The sequence below is a fragment of the Ornithorhynchus anatinus genome, chromosome X1 (assembly GCF_004115215.2).
Source record: "Ornithorhynchus anatinus isolate Pmale09 chromosome X1, mOrnAna1.pri.v4, whole genome shotgun sequence".
Taxonomy (NCBI): domain Eukaryota; kingdom Metazoa; phylum Chordata; class Mammalia; order Monotremata; family Ornithorhynchidae; genus Ornithorhynchus; species Ornithorhynchus anatinus.
In genome coordinates this window covers 82,905,081-82,927,835 of record NC_041749.1, presented here as the reverse complement: position 1 = coordinate 82,927,835, position 22,755 = coordinate 82,905,081, and the positions used below count along the sequence as shown (strand labels likewise).

Here is a 22,755-nt window from a genome sequence, read left to right as displayed (position 1 = left end):
GCAAAGCCCTGATGCAGATGGGAGGGTGAGCTGTCCAGGACATAGGAGAATAGGCAATTAGCACTTTTTCCAGCTGCCTGCCCAATAGGGCAAAATCACAAAGAGTACAAAGAACTGTCATTCAGGCCAGCAGAGAATTCATACTTGTTTTCTCTCCTTTGCCTAAAAAATTCCCATGAGTATAGAATGAAAGCAACAAATTCACTGTGACAAAATCCTATCTGTTAGCATGACATGTTCAACAGGGATTTAAGTGTCAGTTTTTTGTTTTTTTTTTTAATTGGGAACACTTGGTTGTCATTTTCTCCAGTTTCAATCTTTGGAAGATGTTGGGGATGGGGGAGGGAGTTGCAGGAAGGCATCAGTTTCTGTCTCCAATCCATTCTTACCCTGCTACTAAACCCCATGTCTCAGATCTGGACCTAACTGGTCTTCATTTAGCAGGGAGCTTCTTTCTTCTTTTGATGTGACCCAGCTACAAAACATTTCCCCTACTGCCTTAGAAGGGGATTTCCTTCAACTGGGCTGAAGGTTTAATAGTTCTACTGAAGTGGTGCCCTTTCTGAACACAAATTCCTATTCACAGCTCAACCCTTGTCACGCCTCATAATACAGACCACAGCAAAGGCTCAGAGAAGGGTATATGGTGAATGGCATGGGATATAGCCATATATTCTGATTCTCTCTCCCCACTCCTCTGTAGGCAGGGGAGGTCAGGGTGAAGTGTCAAGGGAAGGGCTGACATTTATCTGATCATGTTCCCTGCCTAATCTACGCTTGCTCAGCACACCGCTGCAGAGTGCTGCTGCCCAGAAGGAAGGGAAGAGGTTCCATCTGTCTGAGAAGTCACGAGCTTCTACCTAAAAGTAACCTCCCCATTAACCCCGGCCACACTCAGCATGGCCTAGTGGAAAGAGCGGAAGACAGCATGGGACTGGGAGTGTGGTGATCTGGGTTCTGGTCCTAGCCGGGGTCACTGGCCTGCTGTGTGACACTGGGCAAATCGCTTGACCTCTCTTCCTCTCCTGTAAAAATCATGAATATTAATGATGGTGATAATAATAATAATAATAATGATGGTATTTGTTAAGCACTTACTTTGTGTGAAGCACTGTTCTAAGGACTGGGGTAGATACAAGTTCATCAGATTGGACACAGTCACTGTCCCAGTCCCACATGGAGCTCATAGTCTAAGTAGAAAAACAGGTATTTCATCCTCAATTTACAGATGAGGAAAATTTAGGCCCAGAGAAGTTAAGTGACTTGCCCAAGGTGACACAGTAGGCAATTGGTGGAGCCGAGATTAGAACCCACATCTTCTGACTCGCAGGCCTGTGCTCTTTCCATTAGGCCAGGCTGCTTCTCACAAGTCTATTTTACTCTCCCAAGCACTTAGTACAGTGCTTGGGACAAAATAGACAGTCCATAAATAAGAATGATAAAATGGGCACAAGATACCTACTCTCTCTCCCTTTTAGACTGTGAGTTCCATGAGGGATAGGGACTGTGCATGTCTGATATGATCTTGTATTCACTTCAGCACAGTGCTTGGTTCATAGTGCTTAGTATCATAATGTATTGGCTTATTAATAATAGACAAGTAACTACCCAGTTTCTCACTTTTGGCATATTCATAAATTTATGTGTGTCTTCCCTGTTCCAATAAGATCCCCGAGGAAAGGGAATCACATCTTTTACTTCATTTGTGTATTCTCCAGCACCTAGGGTCAGTATTTTGCACACAATAGATGTAATGGTCTTTCAGATTCAGATCTTTCAGGGCTTTCAGATTTCAGATTCTAAGGTGACACTACTTACTGTAATGTTGACTGAATCTCATCAGCATGACTTACAGGCCATTGACAACATAATCAATCATATTTACTGAGCACTTACTCTGTACTAAGCACTTGGGAGAGTACAGTATAACAGAGCTGCATGTTCCCTGCCCACAGAGAGCAACATCGATTGACAAGATAGGATCAAGAACAAAGAAGTCCTTAAATCAAGCCCATCTTCTAGTAATGATGCTAGGCTTTCCTCAGTACACCTTCACAGATGGGATTTGTGAGGACAGCAGTATACTGAAACAGCTGCTGAATGGAGAGCTAAAAAAGGGTGACCAAAAGCAAGAGAGGCAGAAGTTGCATCGAAAAGAAGCCTTGAACAATATGACAGGGCATTTGAACAAAGAGAATTGTAATCAATCAACAGTATTTACTGAGCACCTCCTGGATTCAGAGCACTATACTAAGCATTTGGGAGTATATAATGAAAATAAGACACAGTCCCTGTCCTCAAGGAACTGACAATCTAATGAGGGAGACAGGCAGAGATAAATTGTATACACTCAGTAAGTGCTCAATAAATGCCACTAATGGATTGATTTGGTGGGAGGAGGAAAGGATAGATATAATTGGCAACAGTAAGAGTTTGAAAAAATAAGTGGAATACATAAATCCATATACACGTAAGTGCTAAGAGTGGCTGTTGGACTGACTTGAATTGGGGTGCTGTGATTTAGCTGGGGAAGATTTTGGAGGGCTTTGAAGATGGAGAAAGCTGTGGTCTGGTAGATCTGAAGGGAGAAAAGAGTTCCAGGAGGGAGGGGGGAAGGGTATGGGGAATAGTTGAAAGTGAGGAATGTTTAGAAAGTTAACTTGGGAGAAGTGAAGAGTGCAAACTGGGGTATGGGGGTAGAGCTGATATGTAAGGAAGAAAGAACATGATGAAAGATCTTAGGTAAAGAGATCAAGATAGCTTGGGAATAGATTTATTATTTATCTTTATCACTGGCCTAGTGGATGGAGCATGGGCCTGGGAGTTGGAAGGACCAGGGTTCTACTCCAGGCTCCTCCACTTGTCTGCTGTGTGACCTTGGGCACGTCATTTAATTTTTCTGTTCTCAGTTTCCTTATCTGTAAAATGGGATTTAAGACTATGAGCCCCCATGTGGGACGTGGACTGTGTTCAACCTGATTAGCTTGTATCTACTCCAGTTCTTGGAACAGTGCTTGACACATAATAAGCACTTATCAAATACTATTATTATTATTATTATTTCTGGGTACACATCTAAGGATGCTCTTCTCCAGCATGAGCCAAAGAAACCACTGAGCTTCGTTACTGGAACTCTGTGGTTCTTGGGGTGGAAGGAAACAAGATGATAAAGATGATGCAAGGTTGACCTGGTCACCACCTGCTTGATCCCTTCACCCCTACATCTTCTCCCTCTGGGGACAGAACCAGAATCATCCTTGCCCAAGGCTCATTTCAATCTAGGTCCTCAGTCCTACTCCTCTCTTGCATGGTGAGATGTATAGAGGGAACATTCTGTAAGTTCCATGGGCTGGGAGAAGGGCATGGTAAATTATGCAGCAGGAGAGACAGCACTCAATCCCGGCTAATTCCTGGAAACCTTCCTTCATCTTCTAGGGCTTTGCCGCAGAAACACCAAGCTGTACACAGACTGAGGCTAGGATTAGGTAATGGGGGAAGCTGGCCATCTGTGAGTCTGCAAAAAACTTGTGCAGCTTCAAGAGGGAAGACATCCAGCGATTAGTACAGTGCCTGGCACCTTGTGAACAATTGACAAATACCATAATTATTATTGTTATTATGTGGTATTGTCATTACCCATTTGGGAATGGGTCTCAAATCTCCCCTGAAGGAAACCTCTAAGTGAACCTATAAGATATCTCTAGGGGGTCAGTTTGAAGTCCTGGTGAAGGCTGTATCCCACTCCATCCCAATCCAGGGCATTCCATCCCTGTTAATGAGTTGCTTATTAGTGAAGGTGGGATATCTTGGAATTGCTTCCACTATTATTTCCACCCTAGTATCAACATCCAAAAGCTTCACTGTTTGGAGCCCCAATCCAGGATTTTGGAACTAATATTAGAGGAAATCGGATCCATTCCTAACCCAATCTTCCCCTGCAATGTTGAACTGCTCCTGTCACAACTTCAGTTGCTGACAAACGTGAGCCCTGGGAAGAGAGTGAGGGGACCTGACCTCAAGGGGCAGAATAAAGGGTTTAATTGACTCCCATCCAACATCCCCTAGCCTGTAAGCTTGTAGTAGGCAGGGAATGTGTCTGCCAACTCTGTTGTACTCTCCTAAGCACTTAGTATAGTGCTCTGCACACAGTAAGTGCTCAGAAAATACTGTTAATGATAGGTAGTCATTCAAGCATATTTATGAAGTGCTTACTGGGTGCAGAACACTGTACTAAGCACTGGGGAGCATACAATATAACAATAAACAGACACGTTCCCTGCCCACAATGAGCTTACAGTCTAGAAGGTAGGTATCAGTGAAAGGGATTTCCTTATATGCCTGGCACATAAGCACTAAACAAATATTATAATTATCATTCCCTCTCTCAGAAATAATAGACACAGACCTTGGATTCACCCACTAGGCAATGCTGGCTCTCCCTTGGCTGCTTTTCTGTTTGTTTGGCTTTTTTTAAAATGGCATTTGTTAAGCGCTTACTATGTGCCAGGCACTGCACCAAGTAAGCTCTGGGGTAGAGACAAAATAATCAGGTTTGACACAGTCCCTGTCCCACATAGGGCTCCCAGTCTTAATCCTCATAACTGAGGCCCAGAGAAGTGAAGCGATTTGCCCAAGGTCACACAGAGGACAAGTGGCAGAGCTGGGATTAGAACCCAGGCCCTCTGACTCCCAGATCCATGCTCTTTCTACCAGATCAGGCTGCTTCTGTTCACACCAGGCCTTTGGGAAAACATTCAAGACCCCACCATGGGATTCTTTATCACCACCACTAATGGGATTAGCTGAGCTCCTACTGTGTGTAGAGCACTGTACTAAATCCTTGGGAGCATGCAGTAGAAATAAAAGTATTATCCCTGCCCCTGAGGTGCTTACAATCCAACAAGGGAGATAAGGGAACACAAATAGCCACATATACAATAGAATAAGAGAGTGATGGAATGGAATCAAATGCAGAAACAAGCAAATGAATAGATGGCTGATGGGATGGAATGACCAGGAAGGTAAGAGAGGGACTGCCTCCTGCATGAGGTGACATTTTAGGAGGGCTCTGGAGGAGGAGAGGGACATGTTTCAGTGAAGCTGAGGGGAGAGGGCATTCCAGGCAAGGAAAAGGGTGAGCAATTAGTCGGAGCTGGGAAGATTCACAAGTGAAGTACTGTCAAAAGGTTAGCTTGGGATATCAATCAAACAAACGTATTTATTGAGTGCTTAGTGTATACAAAGCACTGTACTAAGTGCTTGGGTGAGTGCAATGTAACAGATTTGGTAGACACATTCCCTGCGATTGCCTACTAAAGCCCACTTGACCCATTGCTCTGCCTTCACCGTCCCTTACCAGGCATGCCCAAATAATTTATTTTAGAGGCATGAGCTGAGGACCACCTGGCACTGCTGTGAGGTATTTCACTGCTGAAAAGCCCTTCTCTACAGTTTTCTTTCCTCCCCCTGCCCCGTCAAGACACCTTCCTCCCCTGATGACATTTCCTGCCTGGCTCTTCAAAGCTGAAACTCCCTCTGTCCACACCTCCTGTTGAGATCTGACTGTGTTGGACAGAGCATCTGTCTGACATTATCCGTGACAAAGAGCCTTCAGACATGGCTGTTCTTAGAAACACAGCTTCTTTATCTCTATATCCTTATTGAATCTTCTGAATGGGGAATCACTGCAGTTTTCTCAGGCCTGGTCCCTGGTGCTGAGACAGTCTCTGGTTGGGGGAACAGGGTGGGTGTTGAATACCCTGGAAGAGGGAATGTTAAGAAAACCTGGTGCAGGACTCTATGCTAGGCCTTCTCCAGGTAGAGAAATGGGAAACCTCCTAGAAGCTATGAGCAGTCTCACCTTGCCAGAAAGAAAGAAGTGTGCCCTAGAGGGTAGAGCATGGGTTAGGAGTCAAAAGGACATGGGTTTTAATCCTGGTTTCATCACTTTTCTGCTGTGTGACCTTGGGTGGGTCACTTAACTTTTCTGTGCCTCAATTACCTCATCTGTAAAATGTGGATTAAAATTGTAAGCCCCATATGGGACTTACACTGTGTCCAACCTGATTAGTTTGTATCTACTCCAGCACTTAGTAGTGGCTGGCACCTAGTAAATGCTTAAATACCATAAACAAGGATCTCAGTCAATCATATTTGAGTGCTTACTGTGTGCAGGGCACTGTACTAAACATTTAACAGAATTGGTAGGCATGTTCCCCTTATTAGTATTACAGTCTAGAGGGGGAGACAGACATTCAAATAAGTTACAGATATGGACATATGTGCTGTGGGGCTGAGGGTGGGGTGAATAAGGAGTACAAATCCAAGTGCAAGGGTGACACAGAAGGGAGAGGGAATGGGGGAAATGAGGGCTTAGTCAGCAAAGGCCTCTTGGAGAAGATGTGCTTTTAATAAAGCTTTGGAGGTGGGGAGTGAGGTGGTCTGTCATATATAAAGGGAGAAGGAGTTCCATGTCAGAGGAAGGATGTGGTCAAGGGGTCAGCAGTGAGACAGACATGATTAAGATACAGTGAGTAGGTTGGCATTAGAGGAGTGATGTGAACATTCTGGGTTTTAGGAATTAAGCAAAGTAAGATAGGAGGGGACAAGGGGATTGAGTGCTCTAAAATCAATGGTAAGGCATTTCTGTTTGATGAAGAGTTGGATGGCAAGGAGGCAGGAAGGTCAGCAAGGAGACTGATGCAGTACTCAAGGCAGGATGGGATAAGTGCTTGGACCAGCATGAGAGCAGTTTGGATGGAGAGGAAAGGGGAAGGATTTTAGAAATGTTATGAAGCTAGAACCAAAAGGATTTGGTGACCTTTTAGAAGTCACATTCACAATAAAGGGTACAATGGTGGACCCAATCACAGTCCCCCTCCAACCGCCCCCACAAGAGGAAGTCTAGCATCCTCACTCAAGCATCCGGTGGGAAATGTGCCACCAGAGCTGTCTGCTCTAAGACTGCGTCCTATTGCTCTTCTACAGAAGGGAGGATCACATAGGACACATGGGGCCTATTCTCATCTCTGCCCTATGCTACTATGTGGGAGACAGTGATTACATCCTTTCCCTTCACATCAGTGTGGGGAGGAAAGAGGGAAATTACTACAACTGGGGAGAAAGAGGAGTCTCTGCCCTCTGTAGTTCTTCCCTACACTCTCTAGCCTGTCAGATCTCTGCTTTCTAGGCATTATATGAGATCCCTCCTTGGGGTCTACTGATGCCTAGTTGCAGCCCCCACCATTTAATACCCTTCATTCAGTCTGCCCAGCAACCCCTAAGGAATAGTGACTTTGGAACAAACCTCCATATAAAAGGGAATGCAGTTGCAGAGCTAATTGTCAAGGGTTGGGGGTGGAGTTTCACTCCCACCAGCTGATATTACTGAGAGGCTATATCACCTACTGAATGCGAGCTCCTCCATCACTAGTTCAATTAGGTCAATGCACTGACGCTGTGGGATTCATTAAATCCGGTAAAAAGGAGGGACAAATTAGTGCCAGGGAAAAACCAAACAAGTGTCTTCTGTTTCCCCTCACTGACAGGCATACTTATGTAGTTGGGCAGTGGCTATTCTTCATTCAGGTCCTTAACCCTCAACCCACTAATTAGCAGCCCACACTCATTAGAAATAGCAGATTTATAACTTTGGCTCATTATGGCCTAGTGGAAAGAATGAGGACCTTGGTTATTATTATTATTGTGGTATTTAAGTGCTTACTATGTGCCAAGCACTGTTCTAAACACTGGGGTAGATACAAGATAATCAGGTTGTCCCATGTGGGGCTCATGGTCTTAATCCCCATTTTACAGATAGGTAACTGAGGCATAGAGAAGTTAAATGGCTTGCCCAAAGTCACACAGCAGGCAACTAACAGAGTCAGGGTGAGAACCTACGTCCTTTGACTCCCAAATCCGTGCTCTTTCCATTAAAACACGCTGGTTCTAATCCTGACTCTGCTTCTTGCCTTCTGTGAGACCTTGGGTAAGTCACTTGCTTCTTTGGGCTTTAGTTTCCTCATCTGTAAAAGGGGGATTCAAACTCTGTTCTCTCTCCATTTTAGACTGTGGGATTGGGACTGTGTCCAACCTAATTACCTTGTATGTACCTCAGTGCCTGGCACATAGCAAGTGCCTAACAAATGTCAACATTGATTCATCTCATCCTTGAGAATTTCACTTTGGGGAATCTGGATAACAATAATAACTGTCATATTTGTTAAGTGCTTACTATGTGCCGGGCACTGTATGAAGCGTGGGGGTCGATACAAGTTAATCGGGTTGGACACAGTCCCTGTCCCACATGGGGCTCATAGTCTTAAGCCCCATTTTACAGAAGAGGTAAACGAGGCACAGAGAAGTTGTGTCTTGCCTAAGGTCACACGGCAGACAAGTGACAGAGCTAGGATTAGAACCCAGGTCCTCTGACTCCCAGGCAGACAAGTATTCATTCATTCAATAGTATTTATTGAGCGCTTACTATGTGCAGAGCACTGTACTAAGCGCTTGGGATGAACAAGTCGGCAACAGATAGAGACAGTCCCTGCCATTTGACGGGCTTACGGTCTAATCGGGGGAGACAGACAGACAAGAACAATGGCAATAAATAGAGTCAAGGGGAAGAACATCTCGTAAAAACAAAGGCAACTAAATAAAATCAAGGCGATGTACAATTCATTAACAAAATAAATAGGGTAACGAAAATATATACAGTTGAGCGGACGAGTACAGTGCTGTGGGGATGGGAAGGGAGAGGTGGAGGAGCAGAGGGAAAAGGGGAAAAAGAGGGTTTAGCTGCGGAGAGGTAAAGGGGGGATGGCAGAGGGAGTAGAGGGAGAAGAGGAGCTCAGTCTGGGAACGCCTCTTGGAGGAGGTGAGTTTTAAGTAGGGTTTTGAAGAGGGAAAGAGAATCAGTTTGGCGGAGGTGAGGAGGGAGGGCGTTCCAGGACCGCGGGAGGACGTGACCCAGGGGTCGACGGCGGGATAGGCGAGACCGAGGGACGGTGAGGAGGTGGGCGGCGGAGGAGCGGAGCGTGCGGGGTGGGCGGTAGAAAGAGAGAAGGGAGGAGAGGTAGGAAGGGGCAAGGTGATGGAGAGCTTTGAAGCCTAGAGTGAGGAGTTTTTGTTTGGAGCGGAGGTTGATAGGCAACCACTGGAGTTGTTTAAGAAGGGGAGTGACATGCCCAGATCGTTTCTGGAGGAAGATGAGCCGGGCAGCGGAGTGAAGAATAGACTGGAGCGGGGCGAGAGAGGAGGAAGGGAGGTCAGAGAGAAGGCTGACACAGTAGTTTAGCCGGGATATAACGAGAGCCTGTAACAGTAAGGTAGCCGTTTGGGTGGAGAGGAAAGGGCGGATCTTGGCGATATTGTAGAGGTGAAACCGGCAGGTCTTGGTAACGGATAGGATGTGTGGGGTGAACAAGAGAGACGAGGCAGGATTAGAACTCACATCCTATGACTCCCAGGCCTGGGCTCTATCCCCTAGGCCAAACTGCTTACAGGTCCTGTTAACTTGTAACACTTTCATCCTGAGCATAAAAAGTAAACCTACCAAGTGAATCGTGGGTGAGCTTGCTCTCTGCTTTACTGTGTTATAGACAGATAAAATAAATCTTCATGACCCAAACATGTTCTCCAGCAGCAAAATGAACAATGACCACTAGCCATTACCTGGTCCTCCCCTCCCCACCAGCTGGACTCCAACCTGATCCCCATCTTATTAGGCAAAGGGAAGAGCAGCAGGGGACTGAGGCAGACAAAGAATTGTCCCTGGCCCCCAATCACAGGGTTTCGGCACAGCCAGTGGGTACCTGAGACTGGGGAAATAAAAAGTGTGGCCTAGTGGGAAAAGTATGGACCTGAAGGTTAGGGGACCTGGGTTCTAATCCCAGCTCTGCTACTTGCTTGCTGGAGGACCTTGGGCAAGTCACTTCACTTCTCTAGGCCTCAGTTTCCTCATCTCTAAAATGGGGATTTGATACTTCTTCCTTCCACTCAGACTGTGGGACAGGGACTGTGTTGACCTGGTTATCTTGTATTTACCCCAGTGACTAGTACAGTGCTTGGCACATAGTAAGTGCTTACCAAATACAACTTAATTATCATAAGGTGAGGGTTACCAAGTATTGAAGAAAATCTTTAAAGCCACCAATCAACAGAAGTTACCTAGTGTGGTCATAAGAAAAATGAGCTGATAGTGTCCTGTCCAGATGTTTTTAGCTCCAGACACAACTCTTACTCCCTTCAGGGAATTTCCTGGACTGTGGATTGTGCTTTTCAGTGACCTCAACCCATACCACATATATAGACTTCCCATTTCAGGTCTCATCACTGTCTCCTTCTTCTACTAGATTTCACTGAGGCTCTGGATCAAGCAAAGGTCTGGCAGTGAGAGAGGTGAGATGTGAGGTACAGTAAATAGGTAGCTGGGGCACCCTGCCTGGGGCTTGATGAAGGAAAAAGAGATGCAGAATTCCACCAACACCTATATCCTCTTCAACTCAGTGGCCAAAGATCTCTCTTTCTCTCCTTCTCTCTCAATCATTTTTATTGAGTGATTAATGTGTGCAAAGAGAGTACAATACAACAGAATTGGTAGATACGTTCCCTGCCCACAACAAGCTTATAGTCTAGAGGGGGAGACAGACGTTAATATAAATGAATAAATCACAGATATGTATGTAGGTGCTGGGGGGCTGAGGGGATGGTGAATAAAGTGATTTGCAAAGGTGACCCAGAAGGGAGAGGGAGAAGAGGAAATGAAGGCTTAGCTGGGGAAGGCCTCTTGGAGGCAATGTGCCTTTAGTAAGGTTTTGAAGGTGAGGAGAGTGATCGGCTGTCAGATATGAATAGAAAGGGCACTTCAACCAGAGGCAGGATGTAGGTGAGAGGTCAGTGGGGAGATGGACAGGATCAAGGTACACTGAGTAGGTTAGCATTAGAAGAGCCAAGTGTGTGGGCTGGGTTGTAGTAGGAAAGTAGCAAGGTGAGGTAGGTGGAGGCAAGGTGATCTCTCTTTCGATGTCTCTCAAAAAGACATCTGAATGCCTGGGCTCGGACTCTTCTTTGCCCCATCCATCCTTTCTGCCCAGGCCATGCTCCCTATCAAACCCTCTACACATCAGCCTCAGGTCTCAAATTTAACCAGAACCACTCACTTTGAACAAATCTTCTTCAGTGATCCACAGCAAGTGATGCCTAAGACTTATCAAGTCAACATCAAAAGCGTATTTCTGAAACCTATTTTCTTGTCACTTCCCCTACTGCTTTTTTTTTTCCAATACAGGGTGGATTCACAGACCAGAGCCTCTTTTTAGGGGGCTCTCATCAGTGGCAGCTTCACAGCTCAAGCTGGAATTATTTTTCTCTCGAGCAGCTGGTAACTAGGGCTTAAGGCCAGCGAATCTTAGCTACTGCTCTCAGAGATGTTTTTTTGCGGTGGGGAAGGAAAAAAATAATGGGCAAGGTTGTTGCAGGCTAGCTTTCCTACCACTCCAGAATAAAAGGGTGAAAAACACAGGCTCTAGCCTGTTCTGGGGCAGGATCTGAGGACATCAGAGACTAGGAAGGAAAAAAAGAGCAGAAGAGGGAAGAGGCTAGGAAGTGGGCCCTTCCATGGTGAATCGAGAAACCTTGCTCCCAGGTTGACAGCCACTGACAAAAGGATGGGAGTATACTGGGGGAAAGGAAATCTCTTAGGACTCAAAGGAAGCAATGTCAGTCTAACTCTCAAAGACACACTCGGGAGCTAGTCTCCTCCTGTAATTTCTGGCATGGATGAATACTGAATCAACAAAAGCCAGAAATTAAACAGCCAAGTATGTAACTGGCAACATCTGATACTCCATCCCCAACCCCACAGTACTGACCTTGTCTTGTCTTATGCCATCAAATCGTCTCCGAACCATAGAGACGCCATGGACACATCTCTCCCAGAGCACCCCACCTCCATCTGTAATCATTTGGGTAGTGTATCCGTAGAGTTTTCTTTGTAAAAATAGGGAAGTGGTTTACCATTGCCTCCTTCCATGCAGTAAACTTGAGTCGCTGCCCTCAACTCTCTCCCATGCCGCTCCTGCCCAGCACAGGTGAGTTTTGACTTGTAGCAGATTGCCTTCTACTCGCTAGCTACTGCCCAAGCTAGGAATGGAATGGATATGTCTCTGCTTGACTCTCCCTCCCATAGTTGAGACTGGTAGAGTACTGGAAACTCTCCAGGTGTGACCCAGAGAGGGGAGTACATATCCATATACTCTGCTGTTTCCCCTATCTTTAATTTATTTTGCTGTTTGCCTCCCCACCTCTAGACTGCAAGCTCTTTGTGGTCATGGGTTATTCATTCATTCAATCATATTTGTTGAGGGCTTACCCTGTGCAGACCACTATTCTAAGCAGTTTGGAAAGTACAATTCAGCAATAAAAAGAGACAATCCCTGCCCACATCCACCTGCAACTCTATTGTATTGCATTTTCTCAAGTGCCTAGTACAGTAAGTGCTGTGCAAACAGTAAGCACTCAATAAATACCAGTGATGTGGAACTTAAACAGTCAGACCACAGAACCTCTCTAGGTCCCCTTATTCTCAGGGAATGGGATCTGACTAGCCCAGAGCTATCAAACTCTCCTTCCAGAGAAGGACTTTCAGAGAAGCCTTGCTGGTTTTTTAAATGGTATTTGTTAAGGGCTTACAATGTGCCAGGCACTATTAAGCACTAGGGTAGATACAAGATAATCAGGTTGGACACAGTCCCTGTCCCACATGAGGTGCAAGTCTCAATCCCCATTTTTCAGTTTAGGTAACTGAGGCCCAGGGAATTTACATGACTTGCCCACAGTCCCAGAGCAGACAAGTGGTGGAGCTGGGATTAGAAGTCAGGTCCTCTGATTCCCAGGCCTTTGTTCTTTCCACTAGGCCATGCTGCTTCTATTGGATGCTTAAGTAATAATAATGATGTTGATATTTGTTAAGCGCTTACTATGTGCAGAGCACTGTTGTAAGCACTGGGGTAGATACAGGGTAATCAGGTTGTCCCTGGTGAGGGTCACAGTCTTAATCCCCATTTTACAGATGAGGTAATTGAGGCACAGAGAAGTTAAGTGACTTGCCCAAAGTCACACAGCTGACAAGTAGAACTTAAGTCCCAACCAAGGATTCATTTCTCCTGTGTGGTGCCTGGGGACAGGTGTCACTCCAGCCTTGGGATAAAAGTTGCATGTGCAGAGGGAATTGCCCCAGCATGTGCTGAGAATGACAATCTAACAGGAATTCCAAGAGACTGTAAACTCACTGTGGGCAGGGAACGTGTCTCCCAAATCTGCTGTATTGTACTCTCCTAAGTGCTTAGTACAGTGCTCTGCACATAGTAAGCACTCAAATACCACTGATAGATTGATTGACTAAGAGGGACTGAGGGGAGCCACCACAACTTCACCTACTCCCCGGAGGTTTCAGCTACTGTAGGTTCCGAGCCAATTGGGCCAGTGGGGAAGAAACCACGTTCCAAGTGACCAGGCATTGAAAATGAGCCCTGGGAAGCAGAGCGACTGGGGAAATAAAGATGCGTGGTGAAGCCTGGTCCCATTTCAGAGCTACACAGATGAAGAGTAGCTGGAGCCAGGTGAGCACCAAAAGTTAGAGCAGAAGGTTGGATGGTCTCACATTCACCGCATCTCAGGGAGAAGAGGCCTGGCAGGGTGGGATCGGTGAATGCACCTCATCCACCTAAATGCCTTAGGGAAGTAATGTGGGCTAAGAATGCACCTCATCCACCTAAATGCCTTAGGGAAGTAATGTGGGCTAGTGGAAAGATCACAGGCCTGGGAGTCAGAGGACTTGGGTTCTAATTCCGGCTCCACCACTTATCTGCTGTGTGACCTTGGGCAAGTCGCTGTACTTCTCTGTGCCTCAGTTACCTCATCCGTAAAATAGGGATTAAGGCTGCGAGTCCCATGTGGTACTCAGACTGTGTCCAACCTGATTATTTTGTGTCTACCCCAGTGCTTAGTGCAGTGCCTGGCACATAATAAGTGCTTAAAAAATACCATTAAAAAAAATGCCAGGGCTTCGCTAAACATCACATTACAGTCAGATATCAAGCCCAAGTTGCCACAGTGATGGTTGCTCCACAAAATGGTGTTTTTGCTTTTTCCTGGTCTTGTGGCTGTCTCCTTTCAATTAGTCTTTCTTCTCATATTTGATATTTCTCCATTCTATGGTGAGCCTGATTTCCCAATCCTCACTCACCTCCCGCTATGGCTACAAAAGCAATTTTACAGAGGAGTGCTTTCCCCACAAATTCTCCTCTTCTCCATTTTCTCCTGGTCACATCCCAGGGCTGAAATCAGACAGCACTTCACACAGCCCTAGAACTGGTCAATCCTGGTTCTTGTTTTGCAGAGACTAATAAGGGAGAGAGGGATCCTGTGCTTCCTCTGCACTTTCATTAGAGTCCTCTCTGTCAACCCTTCACTCTAATTGCTCTGAGCTTAAAAGGCCTAGGAGCCTAGCAATAAAGCACAAGCTAACTCTCCAAGCATCTGGGGTTCTGGAAATTTAGAGATGCAGAGGATCTGTAAGAAGTGGGGTCCTAGCCCTTGCATGTGAGGGGTCAGCCGAGTTCCAGGCTTGGGGAAGGAAGCTGGGAGCCCATTGACACTGGTCTGTGAGTGAGCTCGCTTTCAGGTGAATAAGGTTTCAAATTAAGACTCCTCTCCACAACTGCAGCAGACACTCAGACTGACGGATACTAGGAGGTGCTGACAATCACTGAAGCTCAGACACTCCAACCCACAGATGCCCAGGCACTCAGGCAGATGGAACACATGGCTATCCAGCCACATTGGCAGTGAGATGTAGGGAGCCTCAGACTCCCAAACAATCAGCCAGAGGAACAATTCTACACATGGACATCCTGATTCACACCTGCACAGAATAATGAAGCTTTCTTAAATGCAGTGATATTTCACTGAGGCAGCAGCACTAGCTAAAGGGAAGGGAGAGCTCTGAATTGTACTTTCTAAGCACTTAGTATAGTGCTTTGCACTCAGTGAGCACTCAATAAACACGATTGAATGAATGAATGACTCACCCTGCTACTCTCATCCTGAAACTGCAATAGACAGTAGGCCATTTCTCTCCCCTCGGGGGACTCCTGGCATGCATTTGACTGCTCAAGTGCCATAGCCCTGCTCTAGTTTTCAGAGAGGTTCTATCCCACCCTTGGCCCCAAGCTCCAGAATCTAGAAATGTTCTTATAGCAGAAGTGGCTGTTGGAGGTGCCCTGGTGCTGACCCACCCACTTTGCTTCTAGGTTTGAAAGAAATGAATAGTATTTATTGAACACTCACTGTGTGCAGAGCACTGTACTAAGCTCTTGGGAGAGGACACTAAAACAGAGTTCATAGACACATTCCCTGCCCACAACAAGCTTACAGTCTAGAGACTCGGCACCTAGGAAGCACTTACTAAATACCATGGATTGATTGACTGAGTGAGGCTACAAACCCTCTGATGGTGGTTTTACAGAAACATTTTACAGAAAGCTAGTCACAGCTGAGGGGGAGGGCTGTTGCTTTCTTTACCAAGCAGCTGTAACTTCAGCCCTGGTTAGAATCTCACACCCTGGTATGACTCCCGGGAGTTTATTATTGTTATTTAGTTTGGAAACTGCAGTGGCATGGAGGAGGTGAAACCTAAGAAAAGGGTCTGAAAAGAGGGAGGTGGGTAGGAGGAGAAGATCAAATTTCCTTTCAGCCAGAGGAAAGGAGACAATCTTCACTCCCCTGGAGAATCTCTGAGAGTTCCCTAGCACCACCATCAGGCTGCCCGCTCTAGACCTTCCAACCCAAGATGTCCCTTCTCCTCACTTAACTGAAAAGGAATAGTAGTAAAAGTATTAACTAAATGCTTACTGAGTACTGAAGTACAGTCCTACAGATTGTAAGCTCGTTGTGGTCAGGGGACATGTCTATCAATGCTGTCATATTGTACTCTGCCCAGTGCTCAGTACAGTGCTCTGCACAAAGGAAGCACTTAATAAATACCACTGATTGCTGATTGCCCTTATGAAACTCTTGACTTAATTCAATGAGGGATAGTTACCTGCACTGATGAAGATTGATGCAACGGGAGAAAACCGACTGTTACCACCTGGCTAACACTAAACAAATGCATACCATATTTACAGTCAAGTATATGTCTCGCTTCTTTTGAGGAAGTGTGCAGCAGGTGAATTGTGTGATGGGGACAGGTGCTGGTGGGAGGGTCTGCTCAGTTTTCCCATTTGCAAAACATGTGATTTCTATACTGTTGCCAGTGAGAACAGCAGGCAGTTGACAAAAGGGCAGCTGAGAAGATGGGACTCAATCTTGTCATATTACCTCAAAAATGCCATTCCTAATGAACCTGCAGCTATCAAATGCAACTCTAATTAGGGCCCAAACGCACAAAACAAGAAGACTCATCCAATTAGACAACAGCATCTTGGTACTGCCAAGTTCCAGCTGAAACAGCCTCACTAACGAGCTGTGTGTCGCTCCCTTTTGTGTGTCACTCTGCGGCGAGTGACCTTTCAAATGTCAGGGTTCATATTTTAAAAATTAAAGCTCATTTAAAAAATTTTGAGCTGTTCTGGCCTTGGGGTTCTAATGAATATGCTTGGAAGGAGAGTAAAGGGGTGGCAGGGAAGGATATGGTGGGGGGAAATGCAGAACAATGACAGGGATGGACTGTTCAGCTCTTCTGCTCTTAATTAAACAGAAATGTCTCAGCTCCTCTCTTTCTGGTGGCGTTGAGCACTTTCATTAGTGTGGGTCAGGCCAGGACTTTAATATTTTTGACACGCAGAGATCAATTACTGCCTATTCTTTTGGGGTTAAGTACAATAAAACTAACTAAGATTGCTCACTGCAATAAATAGCATAATTTTAAATTACCATTAATGGTATAACACCTACAAATCCACATTTGCCTGTCATCTAAATGATAGGCTTTTAAGAGAGATAAATCACTTGACTTAATTTTCTGAACATGAACACTCTTTTAAATGCGCTATTTTACTAAGTGGGCATAACATGCAGTATTACTTGTTTTCATCCTCTCTGGTAATTGAAAAACTTTTATCTGCATGCCACTGCAATTTCCAAACTAAATAACAGTAATAAATAACAAGGTCTGGGGAAGCCACAAAATGGATCTCTAGGAAGCTCACAATATACTGAATTAATTTTTTCTAAAGTCATGGGCCGAGTGCCTAAAAGAAATCAGTCAGTGAAGAATCAGTCAGTGACTAAAAGAAATTGAATAGGTTATATTTCTCTTTTTTATTCCTCTAGTTTAGGTTTTCATGTACAGTGAGATGATTTCCCTATTCTGCTCTCAGCTTGAATTCCGGAGCACAAACTCCTTGTGCCAAAAGAAAGAGCCCGGAGAAACTTTGCCAGACCAGGACAAGGGCCACCTTAACCCAACTGTCAAAGCCAAATGGTCCCCATGACTGTTTGATCCTGACATTCCCCTCTTAAGAGCCCAACCATCAGGCTCAAACTTCTCACAAGCTGCTTCAAAGCCCTTCAAATTGACAGTCCTAGAAAACTACCCTTCCTCATCTCCCACCATTTCCCTGCTCTCCTCCCCTCCATTTTGAGCAGGGAAGACTTCTCATCCAGACATCGACCTGGTCTTTCATTCATTTATTTGTTCAGAATTTATCAAGTGCAAAACACTGTTCTGAGAACAGTGGGGACTACAAAGGAGAACACAAAACATGATCCCTGCCTTTCAAGAGCTTTCAGTCTAATGTGGGGGTTGAGATGAATACAGATATCCAATGTGCAAGTAGAAATAAATCCTCATCACAGAAATATTAGACACCTGCTTAACAGAGAGAAAAAACATAAAGACATAAGTGATACCATTCTGGGTCAGACCAATTAATCTTTCAGCTCAGTACTATCTCCAACTGTGGCACAAAAGAAAGAGGGTTGCTTGCCCTCTTTGACAGACAGCTATATATTTAAGAATGTACCTTCCAACATCCCCATCTTTGCCCTCTTAATAACTATTAGGGATTTCTCATCCATGAATTTTTCCAGTCTCTCTTTGAACCTATTGCACAGCTTCTCGTGGTAATGAATCTTACCTTCTCCTGTGTTAAGTGTTTCTTTTAGTTTTTTTGAACCTAAGAAGGTGGTAGGTTCAATGTGTGCTTCTTGCTCTGGTTTTGTGGATTTTTAGCTAACTCCAATTCCACGTCCAACCTCTCCAAACTCTTCATGATTTTTATGAACTTCAGTCATGCCCCATTTCAGCCTGAATTTTTCCAGTCTTAAGAGTCTTAATTCTTTCAATTGGTCCTCCTATGGAAGTATCTCCATTTCCCTGTCATCTTGGTTACTTTCTCTATCCCTTCTCCAGCTGCACGATGTCCTTTCTAATATGTAGAGATGAGCCTTTTCTCCCATTCCCATTTATCTAGTCACTCCATCAACAGAGTCCCTTTTGCTTCACACACTGCATCCTGAGCCTAGGATATCACCTCCCAAAATTCCTGTCCTTCCAAGTTTCAAATTGTTCCCCCAATTCTCCTTCTCCCAGGACACTGGTCCCTGACTGACTTCAAGCAAGAACGAAAATCCCATCACCACTAACAGTCAGTTGACACTTCCTAGTTTTTACTAGCTGGAAACAAGTCACACAAACACTTATAATTAGTGCATGTACGGATCTCTTTATTATTTATGAATGCTTGTTCCGCTGCTTGGAAGTTTATCCTTCTAGTTGTCTGTGTATATCATCAGTGTCTGTTTTAGATCACCAGCTCCGAGAGGTTAGCAACTGCTCTTAATTAAACAGAAATGTCTCAGCTCCTCTCTTTCTGGTGGCGTTGAGCACTTTCATTAGTGTGGGTCAGGCCAGGACTTTAATATTTTTGACACGCAGAGATCAATTACTGCCTATTCTTTTGGGGTTAAGTACAATAAAACTAACTAAGATTTCTCACTGCAATAAATAGCATAATTTTAAATTACCATTAATGGTATAACACCTACAAATCCATGCCCAGTGCCAGGTCCATAAGGGGTTTCTAGATGATAAGGAGGCTGTTAAAGATGACATTAAATACTCTCCATGCTCTCCCCTTCCCCGACTGCCTGAGGAGCCAAGGTGCAGGGGAAGGGGAAGTGGAAGGAAAAAAGGTCTTTATCTGGGGGGAACCACTTGCCCAGAGTCTCCTCCTAGTAGGCTGCTCTGTCCCAGCTCTATCTTCAAACAGGATGTGATTCACTAAAATCAGTTCCTCCCAAATGAATATCCCCTAAAAGCTCCCTAGAGTCTGGGGAAAAAAGAACCTCTCCCTCCTTCCAGCCCCACCCTGTTAGTCTGCAGCTGTCTCTAACGATGGCATTAAACTCCATAGTTGTGTTCCCGTCAACCCTGGGCATCCTGCACTCTCTAAGTGAGGGCAGAATAATACAATAAAAAATGAAAACCTATTTTCTTCCAGACACTAGAAGGTGGAGACTTACTCACTAAAAGGATTGATTGTTTGAGGGGATGTCTGAGCATCATCATCAGAGGGTAGAGGGACCTAAGCTGATCTGGTCAAAACCTTCTATCCAATTCCACACTCTATGTTAGATGAGTGAAGCTGAGGTTCCAGTCCAGCCCCGAGCCCATTGTTGGCTCAATCTGGGAGGCAATCAGCTGTGCTAACTGCCAGGGACTAACAGGGGCTCCTTATCTTCTTTTCCTTTCTGAGATTTCAAATGAGCAAGAGACCCCAATAAAAATGGCCCCTGATAAATAAAAGGAGAGAACTGGTGGAGTGCCTTGAAGTCAATGGTAAGGAGCAAAGACCTGATGCAGCAAGAAAAAATGGTAAACACGGAAGATCTGTGAGAGATGGAGTATGCTGAGGGATGTTTTAGAAAGACAGTCCAGGTTGTAGAGTGTAGTACATTTGGTTCTTCCCTAAAGTGCATTTTCACTGCTCTTTTTGGATGGATCACTGTTAGGATATAACAGAACCTTCAGGATGAAGGAGCCTCCTGTAAAAAATGATGGATGAGCCTTGGCTCTGAGACTTCAGGACTGAGGCAAAGGAGTTCATTATAGCAATAGTGCTCTGTACCAGGCCACTCCCATTGTCTTGTCCCTGACAGTAATGTTCCAGACAGAACACGATCCAATGTTGGCAGAAAGAATTGTGCCCATGTATGTATGCTGGGGTGGTCAAGGCAACCTTGATGCTGGGTATGTCCAGAATACACCGCCCCCCACACATAGATAACTGAGTGTGTACACTGGAGAGGGAAGAGGCTGCAGGCAGTGAGACTGGTGACAAGAGCCTCTACCAGGATGGTTAGCAGTTTGGGTGGAGAGGAAAGGGTGAGTCTGGAAATGTCACAGAGAAGGAAATAGCAGGATTTTGCATTAGCCTAAATATGAGAGTTGAAAGATAGCAAGGTGTACAGGATGATCCCAAGGCCGTGGGCTTCAGGGACAGAGAGGATGGTGGTGATGTTGATTGTGATGGGGAAGATAGGAAGAAGTACGGACTTGGGAGGGAAGATGAGTTCAGCTTTAGCCATGCTGAGTTTGAGATGCCAACAGAACATCTATGTAGAGACATCCTTGAGGCAGGAGAAAATATGAGATTGCCAAGCAAGGGAAAGGTTGGGGCTAGCCTGATCAATTTGGGAGTCACCTACCTAGTGGTGATAGCTGAAGCAGTATGAGCAGATGAAGGATAATAATAATAATAATGGCATTTGTTAAGCATTTACTATGTGCCAAGCACTGTTCTAAGCACTGGGGAGGATACAAGGTAATCAGGTTGTCCCACATGGGGCCCACAGTCTTAACCCCCATTTTACAGATTAGGGAACTGAGGCTCAGAGAAGTTAAGTGACTTGCCCAAAGTCACACAGCTGACAAGTGGCAGAGCCGGGATTAGAACCCATGACCTCCAACACCCAAGCCCGTGCTCTTTGCACTGAGCCAGGACGCTTCTCTATGGATGAGTTCCCCAGAGTGAGTGAGTGCAAAGTGATCAAGTATTAAGAAGCAATTTACCATAAGACTTCATTCAGTGAGAAACAGAACCCATTTTTCACAAAGTCCATGACAAGGAGGCATCTGTGCTACTCTCAAAGGAAAGAACCCAGGTTCAGGCTCCTAAATTGGTCAGAAAGACTGTGGGTCTCAGCTGACAGACATTAACAGGGACTTAGCATCATTAGGATGCAGTTCAGGGACCATTTCTGATTCCCAGCTGATAAACCACTGATTGGATTCCAGGCAGCAGAAATCACCCTCCCCTGGAGATTGAGTTTTTGCACCTCCAGACAGGGTTTAATGCTGAAGGAGTTTCAGGTTATTCCACTTATAGTCTGCTTTTTGCCTCAGTTGAAGGACCCCAACAAAAGGAAAGGTTTGCTGCCTGTTATGATCAGTGAGGAGTTACAAAAAAACACAGCCTGTGGGGGATAAATAGCATGCATTCATTCTGTGAGGGAAAATCAGGCCTTGCAACTCTACTTGAATTATTGAAGGATCAGTACAGCCTAGTGGAAAGAGACTGGATCTGGGAGTCAGAGGACTTGGGTTCTATTCCTGGCTATCACTTGTCTGCCATGTGACTGTGCGACAAGTCACTTAACTCCTCTGTGCCTCAGTTTCCTCCTCTGTAAAATGAGGATTCAATACCTACTCTCCCTCTTACTTAGACTGTGAGCCCCATGTGGAACAGGGTCTGTGCCTTGTATCTACTCCAGTGCTCGGTATAGTACTTGGCACCTGGAAAGCACATAAATGATGTCATAATTATCATTATCATTCTGTGGAGAGAGGGGAACTGGTAAACATAATATACACTCAGGTCTTCCAAAGTGCACATTTTCACTGTGTATTTTGGGTATAACTCTGTTAGGGAATTAGGGAACATTCAGTGACACGCAATGCAACAGTGGAAGAAACAATTGTGAGCAGGTACACAGCATCAGTCAAGGACTGAGTATCATAGGGTCAGTTTTCCCTAATTTGGGGTTTGTCAAGTATACAATATCCCTGCTACAGGAGAACTGACTGTATTTAGATTTTCAAGTGGATTGACAAAGTTCCACATAGAAGGCTTAAAAAAAATCAGAGCTATCTTGGTAGCCCAGGGAATGTTTTACCATGATGAAAACTGCCTAAAAGATAGGAAACACGAATATGAGGCCACTTTCAAGGATAGAGAAGTGTAAATACTGAGTCACTCAAGGATTGATGCTAGGACTGGGTTTGTTCAGCATCTTCAGAAACGATTTGAAAGAAAAGTGTGAAGGAAAATCTCCAAGTTTGTGGAGAACCCCATGCTCTTCTGGGGGGTGAAATGCCATGTAGATGAGGATAAACAGCAGGAACACCTCATAAGTCCTCTAGACTGTAAGTTCATTTTGGGCAGAGAACCTGTCTGCCAACTTTGTTGTATTGTACTCTCCCCAAGACCTTAGCATAGTGTTCTGAACAGAGTAAGAACTCAGTAAATACCATTAATTGTTAAAGCAGAGTGAATGGGCTGAAAAATGACAGATGAGCTTCAGTGTGAGGAAGTGCAAGGTAATAGGTCTTGAGAAGAATAATCCAAGTCTGAACTACCTAATGATGAAGAAGGTTTAGGGGAGGACACCATGATGAGCAGGGGGATTGAGAAGTTTCTGTATGAGGCTAGGCTGAAGCATTTAGGACTCTTAATTCTGGAAAGATGAAGG

At 45.0% G+C, this 22,755-nt stretch overlaps 1 protein-coding gene and 1 non-coding gene across 2 annotated transcripts in view; both read right to left on the bottom strand.

Moving 5' to 3' along the window:
- The window catches only part of NECAB2 (N-terminal EF-hand calcium binding protein 2), a 142,458-nt gene that overhangs the window by 94,078 nt on the left and 25,625 nt on the right, over nucleotides 1-22,755 (bottom strand). The gene's annotated exons all lie outside the window — the stretch shown is intronic.
- On the bottom strand, nucleotides 12,100-12,237 carry LOC114806958. Its single transcript, XR_003755011.1, has one exon. It is a non-coding gene; the product is annotated as a small nucleolar RNA SNORA7 (small nucleolar RNA).